The 16,880-nt window shown below is 40.4% G+C and overlaps 1 pseudogene; it reads left to right on the top strand.

Annotated features, from left to right (window-relative positions):
- Window positions 1-13,583: 13,583 nt before the first annotated feature.
- Window positions 13,584-15,057, top strand: LOC144704746 (putative serine/threonine-protein kinase PBL17; annotated as a pseudogene).
- Window positions 15,058-16,880: the final 1,823 nt, after the last annotated feature.

Raw genomic sequence — 16,880 nt, 5'->3', positions numbered from 1 at the left:
TTCTCTCACAGGCAATGAAATCAAGTCCTGGTTCCTCAAAGCCCATATTCATCTCAATAGGCCATCGACTGTCCCTTGATTCTTGCATCTGCATAGTTAATATGTGCTGCATGTACCGAGTACCAGAGTCAATCCGCCAGGTGGCTTCCCTATTTTTTCTTTCTCCTAATTAGGATTCTCCTTATTGAAATCATAGAGTTATATGTATCATTCAGGCAGATATTAGATCGTGACAGCACATCCGGAGTACCTTACTGCATCTGCATGAAATGAATCTGACATTACTTCTCTGTGATCTGCCTCTGGCATGATATCTGCAACATTTGGAGAGCGTTTTCTATGCGCCTCCTTCTCTCTCTGACCTCTCCCTACAACTTGCAGAAGCACTGACCATCCCAACAGTAACCATCTATTGTAGCGATCACAGTCAAGTGTCGCTTGTTGGAAAATTAGAGACTTACTGTCTGATTGCAGATCAATTGAAAAGTCTACTGTAAGAGATTCAACGCTTTGACTTCCTCGGAGTAAGATCTATGAGCGATAGAAAATCCCAGAGAACGAGTGGGCAATTGCAGCAATTTAAGTGGGGCTCGACAAGAATTGAGATGTAAGCAACCTCAACCATCACTGCCTCTCTCTAGCAATCATATCTCCTCTTCGTTTTTCCGCGGGTTCGGCATCGTCCCCTGAAGAGTAGTCACCTTTCTATTTGTGATCATTCATCCTCCCTTGTGATTCTTGCTCCTCTTTCCCTGGGAACTTCTCTCTCTCGACTCTTTAACCTCCCCATCTATAAATCTGGAAGGATTTTGGATCATAAAGATTATCCTATTGCACGTGTTTCAGGCCATTGTAACTACTCCAAATATATTCCTTCCTGGGATCATATCAAGCATCATGGTCAAAATCCTATTTCCGTTTACTCCACGAACTGAATCTTGTAAATGCTTCGCGGGAGCTAGATTTTTTTGATACTCGTCTCATGCATTTCCTGATTTTCTTGATTGCACTGAATTCTGCACCTGATATAACACCATAATATCGTTACTTTTTTAATATTTTTGTAGTGTCTACGATAAATCTAATTTTAAGCAGAGTTATATTCACATTAATTACTGATTGGTTGGGCTTCAAGCAGGGTGAATTGGTGGAAACAACCCCACTCTCATGCCAATTGTGCTGTAGGAAAAAAAGACGCCCTTGTTTGGAATGACAACAATTAGTTGGCATGAGAAAGCACCTCTTCCATTGAGGGTGAGGTTAGGCAGTACGTGTTACAGCACCCATATCTGATAAAGAATGGCCATATTAATTAGTTTTATTTCTAAGAAATGCCCTTCAACTGCTAAAACTGTTTCAATCCTTTCCTTCAAGGTTCTACAAAACCCTACGGGTCATGTAAGGTAAAACTTTGTGAACTTTAGTCATTTTATTCTCGTTTTACTCTGGGCAAACCCATGTTGCACTGGTGTCCCATATGAAACCTCTGCTAACCTGGATAGGTCACATACTTTGCGATATCATCACCTGTAGTGATTCTGCTGCTCCAGCCCACTCTTAAGGTCACTAGCTTATGGCCAGTCTCCAAATAAAATTTTGTATTATTTGGCATTGTCAATTTTGCACCCAAAGCTACCGCCATTGCGTGCCTCTTGCCATCTGTGCCCGCTTTCAAAATAAGCTGAGATTAAATAAGCTGAAAGTGTCCAATCCTATTTTCAGAAAGGCCAACTATCTTAAGAGATAATCTCTTGTTATTTTCTCTGACGATAACATCTTCCCCCTCCATGTCAATAACGTATTATGCAGGTTTTAAGAAATATCCGCCTAAGAGTATGGATGCCTTCTTTGTCCTTCCCTCAAGGATAACAAAATCAGATGTGAAAAAACATCCCTCAATGTCAGTTAAAGTGTTGATGATTTTCCCTCTTGGGTCTATCTGAACCCCATCATCAAAGCTAAACAAATTGGGACAAAGGCATCATCTTTCCACTGGTATGATACTAGAATTAGATCTAAGGTCTATAAGAACATTGCGGATTCTATTTCTTCCAATATAACTCATAACAGCATGGTTCATTGGCTCTTTTACCCACTTTGATGACTTCTTATTTCTTGATGATTTCTACTTTACGTTTCAGATAAATCATGGGGGCATTGGGTTGAGGATTGTACCATTTCACACCCAACATCATCTTGGAATTCCTTGTGATCTTCCCTTCTACCCGCATCATTAGAAGGTTCTATGAGCCTGGAGTTCCCTGTTCATTCTATTTTCTCATGAAATCCCATTATTTGACCATTCATTAATCCCATTGTTAGTGCATCTGCAAGCTATCCTTCACTAGTGTTGAATCAGATGTATTTTCTTAGCTGAAACTTGCTCTTGGATAAAATGAAATTCAATTTGATGTGTTTTGTCCTTGAGTGAAACACATGTTTGAGCTAAAGAAGTGATCCCAAATTATCACAAGACAGAAAATTGATAATGAGCATCAAATTAAACCTAGAGGGCTTTAGAGGCTGCATTTACTAAGGAATTAATTGCACTTTCTATCCTTGATCTGGGTACTGTAGGTTAGATTTTTAAAGTCCAAGAAGGTACAAATTTTCCAATATAAAAATAAAATGCGCATATTGAACTTTTATCCGTGTGACCGTCTTCCTTTCAAATAATGAAGTACATGCGTCAAGGTTTTCTAGTCATCGAGGAATCCATTTTTTTACAAGATTTGTTAACAACAAATTCTATATCTGATCTTTTGATTTTTAGCTATTGAAGTGATCCTACTATTTTCCTGTAATGTATCCCATCGTTCAAGTTATTGTCTTCGCTAGAAGATACTAAAAAAAGTACAAGGTGTCGACAATGGCTTGGAATTCTCCTTATTAGAATGATGTAGTAATGATACACTATACCCTATTTATACTAAAAAAATTCAACACCAAGAATCTAATGTTCATAAATTAGGGTTAAGAAATCATTTAAGGCTTCTAGTTTTTGCAATAATATCTTTTCAACATGAGCATAGGGCACGGGTCGAATCCACAAGGAGAAAGTATTGAATAAGTGATTTATATCTTTAGTTAATATTTTTTATTTTTTTAATATTTATTTCATCATTTTAACAAAAAATAATAAAATAAAGTTAGTGGAAGTTCAATCAAAACAATACTTGGAAATTCATAAAATATTGATCATGTTCACCTGATTTAATCTATATTTATAAAATAAATTTTGAATCTTCATAGAAAATTCTAGCTGAACATAGAAAATAATTTTAATTTAAAAACCTTAGCCAGCACTTAGGGAGAGATATGTGATGTTGAAGTTGATGGTGTGAGCGGGATAGATCTGATGAACAAAATACCATCACTGATTGTGATGGAGACGATGGATACATGCCAATGAGGGAAGAAATAGGGGAGAGTGACGATGAGATTACCATTGTTGGTGGTGATGAAGATGGAGGTGGATACGCACTTATGAGTGGTAGAGTTGGAAATGGCATGTGTAGTAATAGAAACCTAGACTGTTGGCGAATGATAACCTATGAAAAAAGATGAAGAAGTAAGTCAGAAGGGGATGAAGATCACACTATCATCATTCTCACATTTCCAATGAGATGAGTGGAGCTTTTCTTCTTGTGCCTTGATCTGAACGTCACTCATTCGCTCTTTGAGTCCAAGAGCTAACAGAAATGAGATTTTGAATGAGCAAATAACTCTACTAATCCAATGGTGCATTTTATACTAGACAAGGGGTTCTATTGATAGATCCAAGATAGGGGATAGATAAAACAACCCTCAAACTTTCAGCCCAAAACTCCTGGATCGTTAAATATCGTCATTTGAATTTGGAGAACTCTTAGCCATCCAATTTTTTCTCTCCTCTAATTTGTATGACAGATTGTCAACATAGCACATACTTCTAGGAGAATAAAAATTTGACAAATTCATTAAATGTACTTCAATCAACAATAAACACCAAGAAAATTTGATAAATCTGAAAATTATTTATAATAATTTTGAGGTGAGAGAGGTGAAGCATAACTCAAAATTTTATCCAATCATTCCTTCTAGATCATTATATATCATAGTTTAACTTGAATCATTCTCAACTTCCTGATAGTCTCAAATGTGTGAAACCCCATAAATAATTCCAAAAATTATATTTTAATTCATAAAAATATTTGAAAATATTTGGAATTATAAAATTATTTTATTCATGACTTTGATGCCATTAATTACCATAAAACACCAAAAATTCCATAAAAATCAGTATATTATTTGAGTGTCAAATCAATTTATTTTTTTAAAACTTGTTAAAATACACACATAATCATTTAAGTAAAAATATAAAGATTTAAAATTCATGATATACATCCGCACTTTCATAATATCAATAGATATTTGATGTTTATTGATGACTATAAGGTAGGTGTGCATTTATCGTGGTATAGTCTTTATGTGGCCAACAAACCCAATCATATATTATACATCTAATTAATTATTCATTAATACATTACAACTCATTATAGTGCATGTGTGATGCATATACTGAAGTCCATGAATACATGATCTAGCTTAGGAAATATGATGAGATCATAATACATATATCACTAGTCTTTAAGCATGTTCTCTAAATATTCTTATACAAAGAATACCCAAGAAGAAAATCAAAGTATCTAGATAGAATAATACTGTATAATCTCGCTCATATGATGAGTATGTCCAGTTCCATAGACATTGGTGTGGAGACTCCAATGATAGATAGTGGAAGCTCTTTAGAGAAATATTTATTAAATTGTTCTCTACGAATCCCTAATTAGTATGATATCAAATTGTCAATCAGGTTGATTCTCCTCACAGTTGCATATGTGATCCTTAGACTTGAGACACTAAAGATGTCTTGTGGGCGTAAGGTTGTACTTTTATTATGGCCCACGAGTTCATAATCATGGAATACTAAAAAATCTTGGTACATCCCATGAAGAACTTCACGACGATGATTGAGTGGTCAATATGGAATTGCCCACCCCCGAGATAAGAGGCAACAGATCAAAGAAGATGTGGTGAATTCCTTAGACAAGGTAGTGGAATATCAGAGAAGAGTTCTCTGACGATTTCCAAATGCATCAATGCTAACTCAAATGACATATTAGGATGTGACAGTTGATCATACCCTAAGTCATTATGAGAAAGCCAAGTGAATGAGGGAGCATACACAAAAGATAACCAATGAGAGACAAGTTTCATGAATGAGTTGATACACACTCCTTTTATCTTTTTGAGCACGAGGTGCAGCTTGGCACCCACATGGGCTATAGTCTAAACCTATCTATTGAGTAAAAATGATATGCCATTAATTAATATAAATGATGATAAAATTAATTAATTTTTAATTTTAATAAAGGTTATTGGGCCATTAGGGTCACACACAAAGATTGCTTAGGATGATGGTAGATATATTAAGTTTTGTGGGTTTTAAGAAAATATCAACTTAATATAAATAGAAGAAGGCCCTTAAAAAATTCACCTATGTCAAAATTGTTTAGGGCTCTTCCTTTTCTTCTCCTTTCGTCCCATGGCTCCTTTCAGTTCAAAATATGATTGGGATGTCATAACGATGACAATAGAGCACAAACAGGATTTGTCAAATGGAATAAAATTGCAATATCAGGTCTGAAATTCACCAGTTAACAAAAAAATCCAATTTTTAGGCAATATTGTTTAAATGCGTTAAAAAATTGCAATATACTATCAGTGAAATTGATACATGAGAGGTAAGACTTTGATAAGGTATATAAGCATAAGGTATTGTTTTTAGAACAATTAGCCCAATTAGTACACATATTAAAATTGGATTATTTTTTTCTATAGCTGTGAGTACCAGGTCTGAAATTCACCAGTTAACACATTTTTAGATGGAAGTCTGACATAAACTATCTATATGGAACAACAAAAAGGATTAAATTATCCTAGTTATTCAAATCATGTGTGTCACATAAATCAATCATTTTTAAGTATGAACAAGCTCCTAGAGCTCGGTAGAATAAATTAACTTCTTTTGTGAAAATCCTTTGTTTTATTAGTTATAATATAGCCAATTCATAACTTTTAAAACCTTATCTTACACATCCTATATTATTAGTATTTATGTCAATGTCTCTTCAATTACTTGTCCTGGTTCTTCAGAAATTGAAAAATTATTGAATCATTTGCATGATAAATGTCTCATCTAAGATATATGATCTACACATTATTTTCTTTGAATTGAATTGATTCTTCAAGAGAAATAATATACTTTTCCCCTGAAAATAGATTTCTAATTTGCGACAATATGCTAACATGGAAATCAGTAAACTATTACCAATTCCATTTTCACAATCACTATATTCCAATAACAGTGATGATTTTCTTGATGAAATCACATTACAAACAAAGAGTAGTACTTTAGTATTTCACACTTACAAGACCAGAGATAGCTTTTGTATGTTAGTAAAGACTGTCTGAAAAGGCATATTCCAAACATAGATGATTGGAAAACAATGAAACATCTGATACATTATGTAGGGGTTGATGGAAGACCAACCAGCTGATCACGCCCAGGCTCGTCGCCAACCCTTACGCGGAGCCAGAGCCGACGTGAAGAACCAACACTTCCACTATCAAGCTCGAAGCAACAGTCGTGTCGTCTTGGAGAGTGCCGAGACGTCTTGGTGTTTTTTTTTCTTTTCAATGTTTTTGGATTGTCGGAGGCCCCTCCTGCGTGAGTACCGGCCTCCCCGTCGTTTGTGTTTATTTTAATCATGTTTAATTGTCATCTTTAGGGGGAGGAGATCCATAATGGGCTTCTTCTCCCCCTAAAGAATCCCTTTTAAGGGGAGGCCCAATAGGCCTTCCCCTTAAAGGGGGCCCAATCAGGCTTCCACTGTCACTTCCCCCACCTTTAAGAAGAGGGAGAAGTGGAAGTTAGAGAGGAGGTCATGTTGTTGAAGAATTCTGAATCTCGTTCAGTTTGATGGCAGCTATTTTTTTCTATTGTTCATTGTGATTGTTCTATGGAGAAGAGGAGGAGGTGGTAGAAGAAGAATCAGAATTCATCAATGAAGAAGAGTGTTTGCTTGTTGGAGTCAACTTCACCCTTTTCTCATCTTGGTGTACTCGTTCCAGCAGAAGTTTCTTTATTTTCTTGTTAAAGAAGGGGGAATACAACTGAACTTCACACATGGCGTTGACATTCGCCAGTCACACAGATCGACGATCTGGTGTAGATCTCCGCGACATTCACCAGTAGTTCCTCAGGAGTCTCTTTGAAGAACGTTGCCCAATTTCAGAACTTCCAGCTCGATTATTCATTTGGCAAATTACGGTGAATCCTTGTTCACTTCAACCTGCAGATTCTGACCTTGGAAGAAGGATAACCCTGACAAAAAACAAAGTACCGAAGGAGCCTGAAGGGGGGATTTCTCGCCATTCGGTCATTCATATCCGGCCTTCCAAGTTAATTCTTCAGATTCATCATCCGATTTTCTGACCCCGAAGGAAGAATAACTACGTCAAGGGATCCTTAGGAATCCCGATGTTGATCTCTATTGATAAATTATACGGTCAACCCCATTCGTGAATCTGCTGATTGCTAGCAAGTTTGGGACGGATCGTACATTCGTTCGATATCAATCTGTTGACTGAGAATCCAACGCTTGACACTAAAATATCCAAAATGGATTTTGCCCCTTCCCTGGTGCTGTAGTTCGGATATGTTCTCCATTGCCATCTCGTTGCACGCCCGTTCTCAGCTGCATCATCTCGAATGTATTGAATACCTGGAGTGGTGCCCAAATTTCCTTTCCACAAGAAGGTGACCAATCTGCTCCGTCAAGACAGTGGTTATTGACTTTACCGCCGAGGTCACTTTCATTCACTCCCCTCCATTCATTCAGTTTTAATTACGTCTTTCAGTGCTGATTTACGAATGGTCCTCTGCCTAATGAGAGTTGAATGTGAATTCTAGCAATTAGCCACCTAATTAGAGTTAGGAGCCTTATTGACGGTGCCGGAACTGAACGTCTAGGTGGGCGGTGTGGACTCACTTGGACGAAAACATCTCCCACCACATCGGCCCCTTCTATCTAGTTACGTGGTTCATTGGGAACTCTATCGTGACTAAACTCGTCACGTGTCGCCTAATCGGTCTACCACTCTCGTCTTCTGATGATTGTAATATTTCTCATTTTAAATTTCTCAAAATCATCTGTTTTAAATTCACATTATTTCATTGTATTTAGATTCTAATTGCTAAATGCTACACGCCGTATCAATTCTGATCGTCTTGTTATATCAGGGGTTGCCCTTTATGGCCTACTTACGCATAGTTCATCTGATTGAACTATCAAATGCATTTAGTGGTGCAGATTGCGAAGGAGATCACATTGATAGAAGATCAAAAAAAGTGTATTAGGTATATATTGTGAAGAATCTTATATCCTGGTATTCAAAAAAACAATTCAACAGTAGCAAGATCAAGAAGAGAGGCTGACCACAATCTCGTTTCGGTCTTCCTTTTTCACAAACACTATCTCAGTCTATTTGCTCTTCATGTTGTTTGAGCAAGGCTCAAAAACTGCCATTTTCAACTACTCAAAACCCTTCACTTTGACCTCTTCAGATCATACATTCTGATCTTTGGGGCCCTTCGCCCACTAAATCTTATATTGGGTTTTTCTATTACATTACTTTCATTGATGAATATGTCAGGTATACGGACTGTATCCACTAAAGGCCAAGAGTCACGTCCTGGCAACTTTTATGCAATTTCAACAGTTGGTGGAACGACAATTCTCCACCAACACACAAATTTTCCAATCGGATTGGGGTGGTGAGTTCCAATCTCTTTATAAATATTTTTAAACATGTGGTATTAAACATCAAGTATCGTGTCCCCATACATTGGAACAAAATGGGACAGCCAAACATATGCATCGTCATATCATAGAAATTGCATTATTCATGTTGCAACAAGCATCAATGCCAGATAATTTTTGGGATGAAGTTGTTGCCACTGCTGCCTATCTTATCAATCGGATAATCTTTCCTGTGCTAGGTAACAAGTCACCCTTTGAGATTCATCATTCCAAGGTACCTGATTATACATTTTTAAAGGTCCTTGGTTCTCTTATGCCAAATATTCATGCTTACAATAAAAAAAAATTATCTCCTAGGTCTGAACGTTGTGTCTTTGTCGGTTATAGCCCCTTACATAAAGGATATAGATGTCTCCCTCTAGCCACCAATTGTCTTTACATTTCAAGAGATGTCATAATTGATGAATCTGTTTTCCCATTTTCTCCATTTTTTTCTTCATATCGTTCCACCGATGGAATTTTAGGGGCCGCACCAGTGGAATGCGCACCAATAAATCTTACTTTTGACAAACCACTTGAACCAACTATCTCATTGTCTCCAAATCATGCGGAATCAACCAGGTGTACTTCTTCATCAGAACATAGTCTCTTGTTAAATTCATCTTTATCTACTCCACCGCCAACACAACAGGTGGAAAGACACGATGACTGATCAACACCTCCTTTGAAAATGCGCCCCATTTACGATTTACTTGATGTCCCGCAAGCAACTCGAGAACGATGAAGATTTCTCTCTACCTTCAATGCCCATCATGCTCAAGTTAGTACAAAATCTTCTTTATTTTCAACAGTTGAACCTAATACTGTCTCGTAGGCGTTACGGACTCCGTTATGGAGGAAAGCAATGGAAGATGAAATAACTGCACTTCATCAAAATCAGACACGGGTTCTTGCCGTACCTCCAGTAGGAGCAAATATTGTTGGCTCCAAATGGGTATTTAAAACAAAACTTTGTGCTAACAGTTCTATTGAAAGATATAAAGCTTGGTTAGTAGCTCAAGGTTTTTGGCAATCTCAAGGAATTGATTACCATGGTACATTCATTCCAGTAGTAAAAATGACTACAATTCACCTTCTATTATCTGTCACCATCTCTAAAAACAGGTGCATTCAACAATTAGACATCTCTAATGTTTTCCTACATGGAGATCTTCATGAAACAACCGCCGAGATTTATCAAGGCATTATATCCTAATCATGTTTGTATATTAAAGAAATCAATTTGTGGCGTAAAACAAGCACCTCACATGTGGTATCAGAAACTTTCCAATTTTTTAATACATTTAAAAAATTTTAATACAGAAACTGATACTTGATTGTTTTTTAAAACAACACTTAGTTCTCATTTATTTCTTATTGTCTATGTTGATGAGATTTTAATTCTAGGGTCTGGTAAAATGAAGATACATGGACAATTAATTCTCTCAAAAATACATTTCTTGTTCGTGACCTTGGGCCAGCTAAGTTTTTTCTTGGAATTGAACTTGTTCGTACTTAATCAGGAATCCAGTTATCTCAATCCACATATCTGCAACAAATTATTTCTAATGCTAAAATGAACGAATGTAATCCTACATCTACACCATGTAGTCTGTCATCCTCTACTTCTAGTAAAAACCTGAGTATACCAGATCCCACTACTTATCGGAAAATTGTTGGTAGCTTACAATACCTTACACTTACTCATCCGGACATTACTTATGCTGTCAATCGAGCATGTCAACACATGCATGACCCGAAGGCTGCTCATTGGGTTGCAGTAAAACACCTACTTAGGTATTTTAAAGGTACCGCTTATCTATCTCGTTCTCTCCCTCTCTCTCTCCCGCTCTCCTTCCTCTTTTTCTCACTCTCTCACATGCTCTCCCTCTCTCTTCTGGTCTTACTATCTCTCTCTCTCTCTCTCTCTCTCTCTCTCTCTCTCTCTCTCTCTCTCTCTCTCTCTCTCTCTCTCTCTCTCTCTCTCTCTCTCTCTCTCTCTCTCTCTCTCTCTCTCTCTCTCTCTCTCTCTCTCTCTCTCTCTCTCTCTCTCTCTCTCTCTCTCGTTCACTCACCATTCGTCGCTCCCTCTTTCCATTACTCCCGTTCTCACTCTCTTCCACTCATTTTCTTTCCCTCTAACCCTCTCTCTATCTCGTTCTCTCTCTCTCACCTTCTCTCCCGATCTCCCTCTCCTCCTGTCTCTATCTTGTTCTCTCCCTCTCTGTCACACCCTCTCTATCGATCTCCTTCACCTCTCTCTATCTCATTCTCTCCCTCTCTCTCTCTCTCATCCTCTCTCTTGTTCTCCCTCTTCTCTCTCTCTCTCTCTTACCCCGCTGTCCCGCTCCTCCCGTCTCCCTATCTTTCAGGGCCCTCTCTCCCGCTCTCCCTCTCCTCCTCTCTCCCTCTTTCTCAATGCCCTCTCTCTCTTGCCCTATCTTCCTCCCTCCCTCCCCCCTCACCTTCTCTCCTTCTCTCCCTCTCCTCCTCTCTCTCAAGGCCCTCTCTCTCTCTCGTCCTCTCTTCCTCCCTCCCTCTCTCTCTCACCCTATCTCCTGCTCTCCCTCTCCTTCTTTCTCTCTCGTCCTCTCTTCCTCCCTCCCTCTCTCTCTCACCCTCTCTCCTGCTCTCCCTCTCCTCCTCTCTCTCAAGGCCCTCTCTCTCTATAGCCATCTCTCTCTCTCTCCCCCTCCTTCTCAAACTCTCTCCTGCTCTCCCTCTCCCTCTCTCCCTCTCTCCTGCTCTCCCTCTCCCCCTCTCTCTCAAGGCCCTCTCTCTCTCTCGCCCTGTCTCTCCCACTCGTTCTCAAACTCTCTCCTCTCTCCCTCTCTCTCAAGCCTTCTCGTTCTCTCTCCCACTCTCTGTCACCCTCTCTCTTGGTCTTACTCTCAGCCTCTCTCCCTCTAGTCCTCTCTCTTGCTCTCTCTCTCTCTCTTGCTCTCCCTCTCTCATTCTCTCTCACACACTCTCTCCCTCTCTCAGTCTCTCTCTATTGAACTTCCTCCCTCTTGCCTGCTCCTTCTCCCTCTCTCCCCCTCACTTCCCTCTCAGGCTCTCTTAAATCTCCATCTCTCCCTCTCTTCCTCTTTCTCTCATGTACTCTCCTTCTTACCTGCTTCCTCTTGCACTATCTCTCCCTCACTCTCTTTCCATGGTATTCTCTCTGCCTTTGCACTATCTCAGTGTCGCTCTCCCCCTCTCTCATGCTCACACTCTTTCACTATCCCCATCTCACTCTCTCATTATTCGACACTAATTCAGAACCAGAGGTGACATTTGATGTAGTGAGATGGCCAAGTCAACTTAACATTGACTAGTCAACATGACTGATTGAAGACCGGACCGGACCAAGCCCGGACCAAAACCAAGACCGGACCGAACATCAGGTCTAGGTTTAGGTTTTTGGGAAAACCAGACAAAGACTGGACCGTGTCCTTCCCTAGACGCAACCCAAATTTTCTGTCGACATGGAAAAAAACAAACTGTGCTCTCTCTCTCCTGACAATCTATGGAAGTTACCCCGACTTTTCAGTGATATTGAAACATGGAAAGTTTCCAGCCAACGACAAGCCAATATTGACGACGTAGGTGGTCTGAAGATTGGCTTCAGACTCCTTTCGGCTACACAAAAGCGGCAAACTGGAAGATGGGTAAAGTAGAGGACTGAAAGCGCAACAAGTCAATGTTCATCCCCACTAGCAAGATTTGAATTTTTTTCAAACTGCATCGTTGGAGTCTCTGTCAAATGCAAGTTCATAGAGAGAGATGAATTGATAGATTGACAGAAAGAGAGAAAGAGAGAGAGAGAGAGAAAGAGAGATCCATAACATTAATTCATGTTGTCTTCCTCCAAAGGCCCTGAATATCAGCGGATTCTACGATTTCAGATGGCGCATAATTCCACTGGTCGTTTTGAAGGGTGTTGTTCTCTCCTATTATTTTAGAGGCTTTCTCAAAGAATATCCGAAAAAATTCATCTTGGCAGACCTTTTACAGAGATACAGATAGTGAACAAGAAGTGTCATTTTGCATAATTTAGAGTGGTTGGAGATTAAAGAGGAGATACCAGGAAACAAAGAGAGAATGGTGTATATCGAATATGAACTCCGCCAATAGAATTCCAGATCGTCCTCTTTTGGCTTGAGGCAAGTCTCATCCGCCGGCTATCTCAGCCTCCTTAAGGGGAGCAGCAAATCTGAATCTTGTCATCGGTAGGGAATGTGAAACTGCTCCAGCTCGGAGGTCACTTTAGAGTTAAGAAACCAGGGAGTCAAGTGCAATACCAGTATGATCTTCGACAAGTACACCTTTTCCAATTAATGGCTCTAATATGCCCACAAATTTGACAGTCTCTTCTAGGTCCAAGCACAATGATATTCGTGAATCAGGCCCGACCAATCCTTGTTGTGCCCCGCCCGAGGCCAAGGTGGAGTGAAGAACCTCTTCCGCCTCGGAGGTCATTGTGGAGTTGAGCAACCAGGGAGTCAAGCACAATACCAGTATGATCTTCAACGAACACACCTTTTCCAATTAATGGTTTTGATATGTCCACAAAATTTTCAGTCTCTTCTAGGTCCAAACACGATGATATTCATGAGTCAGGCCCGACCAATCCTCATCGTGCGTCGCCCGGGCCAAGGCTGAGCAAAGAACCTCTTTTGAGCGCTGCCCGAAGCCCCAGCCGGTGGCGATCCAAGTCCATGACTGTGGAAGAGTTCAAGCAAAATCCAATAACCGATGGCCCCTGCGACTTCACCTACAGCGAGATGGCGGCCACGACCAAGAACTTCAGAGCTGACAAGGTCCTGGTTACCGGTGGGTTCGGCGTTGTGAACAAGGGGATGATTGACAACAACATCAGGCCAGGTTTCCCAACAATTTTGGTCGCCATCAAGGAGCTCAATAAAGGCGGCTCTCAGGGAGATAGAGAATGACTGGTAAAAGCCAACTATTCTTCTTCTTTTTCTTCTTCTTCTTCTCTTTCTCCTCCAGCACTCATATGTGAATAAGAAGAGGCATCACGCTTGACAGGCTGAAGTGAATCATCTGGGTCAGCTCTACCACCCGAATCTAGGCAAGCTCATAGAGTACTGCTGCAAAGACAACCACCAACTTTTGGTCTACGAGCTCATGGCCCGCGGAAGCCTGGTAAAAGCACCTCCTCAAGCGTATAAGTTTCATCAACTGCTTCATTCTCCACTGTATCAGAGCGGCCTCACGATATGATGAATTGCAGCAGGTGTGCCTCTGATGATGACATGGTTGACCCAACTGCAGATCGCGTTGGTGGCGGCTATGGGACTCGCCTTCCTCCACAACGTCGAGTGGCCCCTCATCTATTTCGACTTCAAGTTTGCAAACACCTTGCTTGATGTGGTCCATTGCCCCTCCGTCTTCTTTCCCCGTTGATTGCCCCATAGACTCAAAACTTTTGCACACGATTTCAACACCAAGCTTTCCGAATTTGGGTTGGTCAAGGAAGGGCCAATCGATGATGACACACACGTCTCCACAGGAGTCGTAGGCACTCACGGATATGCAGCCCGAGAATATGTCACGACCGGTGTGGGCTTCTCTCCAATTGTGGTGGCGTTGCTCAATGGCTCACTCGATTTCTTACGTTCTTCTAATATTCTTCATCTTGTTCTTGCAAGGCGCCTCACCTCGTGCAACAGTGTATATGGTTTCGAGGTCGTCCTATAGGAGATTATAACAGGGATGTGGACAGTGAACAAGAGATGACCGAGTAGAGATCTGAGCCTTGCTAAGTGGGTTCACCCACGTCTCATGTACAGGAGGATGTTGATGAAGCTCCTGGCCCCTAGATTGGAGGGACAGTACACAACTACAAGCATCCAGAGCGTGGCAAAGCTTGCTTATGACTGTCTCGCCCAGCACCCAAAGAGCAGACCCATCATGGTGCAAGTGGTAGAGGCCCTCGAGTCAGTCCAACAAACGATAGGAAGCGAAGAAAATACCACTTTTGCCGAGGGCTGGATCTCTGTAACTGTCTCAGAATTTCTCTGGATTTGGCGTCGGAGAATAGAGTGACAGCTGCCATGCTAAGAGCAAGGGTCATGCTCTGTCTCTCACTCTGTCCCACTACTTCCCCGTAGGCTAGAGAAATAATTCTTGGCCAATTATAGCTCTTCCCTCGCACCCTAAAAATCTCTTTCCTTCGCTTTTGTTCTCCTCAACCCTTACTTAGCCTTCTTCATAAGCTGAGCCAATGGAGCAAGATCGTCTCTCTCATCTCTCTCGTGTCTCTTTCTCTCGCGGCCCTCTCTTTTTTGTATCTCTCTCTCTCTTTGTGCAAGTGTGCCAAAATAATGGCAGAGGAGAACATTAATGAAGGTTCAACTTCAATGGAGTTTCCCCGGAACTGTCGGTCACATGCCGGCTGCCCCAAGCGCTTACGCTCTAAGAAAGCCATGTATGGCCTTCTTAGGGTCCATTCTGTGAAGGCCAACGCCGAGGACCTTGATGATAGAGAAGGCGAGTTAGCTTCGAAAGATGTCTTGGAGGCACCCGAGACACTATTAATCATTAAGAGGGGCAAGAAGGAGCATAAGCAGCTTACAAAAACGCCACAAACGGGCCGAAAGAGGCTGGAGGTGGAGAACTATATAGATCTTGAGAGAACAATGTCCCTCAAGAAGCCAAACACGGGAGGGAACTATTCACCCGTCTTTTCCATTCTCACATATTCATCTTCCATTTCACAAACAGGGCCCATGTCACACAGCCTCTGCTCAGCAGAGGAGATTAGGCTCCAGACTGAGAAGTCGGATCTACTTGAACGGTATCAACGCGAACTTGACAAACATGCAATCCCTAACATTGTCGTCCAGAACCAGGCTTCCGCATCCAAAGATCGGCTGCAGCCATATGGCAGCGTCTTAGATGTTGATCTGCACAGCTCTTCCCCCACAAGTCCCCGTCAATGAACAAAAAGTCAAGGTTACATTGTTTTCATCGTCCTATAAAGGAAAATGTCAAATATCTCCCAGTCAAAACTACACACTATATAGCATCTTTATTCTAAGCGTTCTTGCAAGTTTGGATTGTGGCAGAGACTAATATCGTCCATTTTTTAAATGCTTTGAAGATCAAATAACACAGAATTGTTCCTGATAGAAAATTCGTCAACGGAAGCATACCGGTGTCCATCTTCTTGGATGGCTTGGAGTGGATCTCCAGGATCAATGTTGGGGAGACTGAATCCTCTTCTGAAAATGGAGGATGGAGGTTCTCATGTCCCTTGCATGATCCAGGGACCACAACTATTCTTTTATAGACCTTTAAGGGCATATCAGTTTACAAACCCACCCATTATGGTTATGTAACTGACCTGGTTTCTACACATATGTGCAACCATAGCAACATGATCATATTATGCCTTAATCCCACCCTTATAAAACCACTTTAAATGGGATTAATATTTGTAATAATAACCATGATATACATCTCAATGTGTGTAAGCCCACATTGAGATCCAACAATCTCCCACTGTGGGCGATATACACACGATCTTCTGGATAATTGTTTACCACAACCTTATGAGCTCAAAATTGGTTATTATATGGCAAGGCATAATCTAACAATCTCATCCATTATCAATCAAACATAGAACTTTAATAACATTACTATTATTTTATGCAGCTAAGCCAAAACAATCACATACATTCTTTTGATAAATAACATAGATCAATTATAGATGTGTAGCATGGAAATTTCACAAAATGTGATTTAAAGTGAACATAAAATAGTCTTTATGGAGATCAATACTCAAAATGGATAAACTTAAAATAGTCTTCATTTCTGTAGAAATATTTACATGACTACATTCAAAAACATCAAATACAAACTCCCACTTGAATTCATAGTTCTTCACAAGGGAGAACTCCCATATACGCAGTATGATCTAGAAATACCTTAGGCAGTAAGCCTTTGGTAAGAGGATCCACAATC

This window comes from Wolffia australiana, chromosome 6, assembly GCF_029677425.1.
Source record: "Wolffia australiana isolate 7733 chromosome 6, ASM2967742v1".
Classification (NCBI taxonomy): domain Eukaryota; kingdom Viridiplantae; phylum Streptophyta; class Magnoliopsida; order Alismatales; family Araceae; genus Wolffia; species Wolffia australiana.
Note: the sequence above shows the minus strand (reverse complement) of the source record. Positions and strands in the feature narration are given on the sequence as shown.